General features: G+C 47.3%; 1 protein-coding gene across 12 annotated transcripts in view; it reads left to right on the top strand.

The window, feature by feature from the left end:
* LOC125044737 overlaps window positions 1-2,500 on the top strand; it is a 69,797-nt gene that overhangs the window by 61,221 nt on the left and 6,076 nt on the right. The window lies entirely within an intron of this gene.

Raw genomic sequence — 2,500 nt, forward strand, 5'->3', positions numbered from 1 at the left:
CGTCGGAAGAAGCCTCCACTGAGCATGGACTGGCTTAGATCGTCATTTTATTTTTTATTCTTCAAGTTAACATCCTAGAGTCTGTTTCACGGTCGCCCTCCGTCAACGCCTGTGGCAGTAGGATGTGATGTCAGACAGCTTGAATTGCCTGAGCTAGAGTAGACCGACGGCTTGGCTGTTGTTAGATGTGTGATGTCACGCCTTAGTGTCGCATGGTCCTTGAGCGAACGACAGGTATCTAGGTGACCCTCGGCGGCCACGCCCCTGCTCGCGGGGCCTCAGCTCTCCTGGGGCCCGGCGGCACAGGAGCCCGCACATGTACGCTTGTTATGGGAGTCGTGTGCATAGTAGGGTGAACTCCTAGATGCAAGAAGGGGTCAGAGTGACTTTAAAATGCAGTCAGAAGGAGACGTAAGGCCTTACTCGGGGAAGCAGAGACAGCCTTGGATTAGGCTTCAGCTGTCTCTCGCGTCTCCCTCCAAAGCTTTCCCTGGTAAACTTATTTCTCATCTTCGTCCAATTTTTAGATCACGCCCCTCGGCCTTACGCACGGGCGGGGTCGCGGGCGCCAGAGAGGTCAGCAGATACGGTGAGACTGGCGATAGAGTGCCTTGGAGTAGAGCGCCTCCGCCCGCCCGCGCGCGCGCACCGACTGCCGTGGGCGTGCGGGCGGAGTGGCCAGTGTGCTGGGAGTGTTGCTGAGCCTCGAACCAATTCCTCTCACAGAAGCAACTCATACTGTGCAGACTTTAACATCGCTGCTTCCTCTTCACGGCTTCGTGCTATTAACGACGATTGTCTATTAAAACACTAGTTCAATAGCTTCGATTGACTAGTCACTAATCTCTCCCTGTAAAAGCTAAAACGGTTAAATCTCCTCGATCATAATCTTAACTCCATGTAATTCCCAAAGGTAGGTGAATGCTGAAGATAACAAGTCATAATCTAGCCGAAAGGATTAAATTCCCCGTAATTAATGTTTCCGCTTAATTAACGCAAATGTCAACTTAACTCGCCGCTTACACTACCATGGTACAGTGTGTAACGACCGCCAAACTGGGTTCGCTTGGCTGGAAGTGTAAACAGTGTGGTGTAGAGAGAGAGAGATGGGGGAGGGAGAGGGGAGATAGATAGTTAGCTAGTTAGATAGACAGAATGAGAAAGAAAGGAAAAGGGGAGAGAGACGGGGGAGAGAAGAAAAGAAAGGAGGAGAGAAAGAGATAGATAGATAGAAAGATATATATATATATATATATGTATATATATATATATATATATATATAGAGAGAGAGAGAGAGAGAGAGAGAGAGAGAGAGAGAGAGCCAGACAGAGAGAGAGAAAGAGAGAGAGAGAGAGAGAGAGAGAGAGAGAGATAGAGAGAGAGAGAGAGAGAGAGAGAGAGAGAGAGAGAGAGAGAGAGAGAGAGAGAGAGAGAGAGAGAGAGAGAGAAGGAAAGTGGAAAGTAAGAGAAGAAAGGGCGTAGGAGAGAGAGAGAGAGGGGGGGGCGAATAAATGAAAGACAGAGAAAGAGGTAGAGAAAGAGAGATGGAGAGGGAGAGAAAGAGAAAGAAAAAGAGAAAGAGAGAGAGGGGAACGAAGAACCGAGAGAGAGAGAGAGAGGGAGAGAGAGAGAAAAAGAGAGAGGGGCACGAAGAACCGAGAGAGAGAGAGAGAGAGGGAGAGAAAGAGAAAAAGAGAGAGGGGAACGAAGAGCCGAGAGGGAGATAGGGAGAGAAAGAGAAAGAGAAAGAGAGAGATGGGAACGACGAACCGAGAGCAATAGAGCCAATTAACCAGAATGAACACACGACACTCGCTAGCAGCTCCATCTCCCAGCACACTTAGCTCCTAGTAAAGTTTGCGTTCCTCCCCGAAGTTGTGCCTCAGCCAATGCAAATGAAGTCAGTGAAACAACCAAAGTAAATATAAAAAGAAAGTGTAGCTGTTCTAAGTACTTGTCTCTCAAGTCAATCACTTGTATGAAACGCAAACAGATTTCCTATAAGGCATCATCACTTGCTGTTATCCCTCAGTGAGGTACAAGCAAAGATCGGATGCTGGGAATTTGTTTCAGATTCTGCCCTTCGTTTCATTCAGTGGTTGGACAAGTTTAGCAAATGCTGCAGAACATTGCACTTGTTTTTTGTAGGCCCTAATCTGCCCCATGTCCTTCCTTCTAGCTTGGCCAAGTAAGATCCATTCATATGTGAGCTTTTGGAGTCCAATTCTCTGCTTCTCATTGATGGTTTTAAAGCCTTTTGGTCTATCAAGGCGAATACGAGGACATCGTGAGCGACCAAAGGTTGACCGTGAAGCTTACTTGGCCACGTGTTTAGTATTAATATGAAATTTCGCTTTTTAAGTCGAAAATCTCATCTAAAACAACGGATGCTCGACCTCTGTGTGGGACTCCTATATAGACTAGCAAGTAGGTATGGGACAGAAGGAGCCTGGCGGTCAAACTATCAAAATCAGGACGAGTGTCCAAAGTCTTAGGACA

This window comes from Penaeus chinensis, chromosome 3 (assembly GCF_019202785.1).
Source record: "Penaeus chinensis breed Huanghai No. 1 chromosome 3, ASM1920278v2, whole genome shotgun sequence".
In the NCBI taxonomy this organism is placed as follows: Eukaryota; Metazoa; Arthropoda; class Malacostraca; order Decapoda; family Penaeidae; genus Penaeus; species Penaeus chinensis.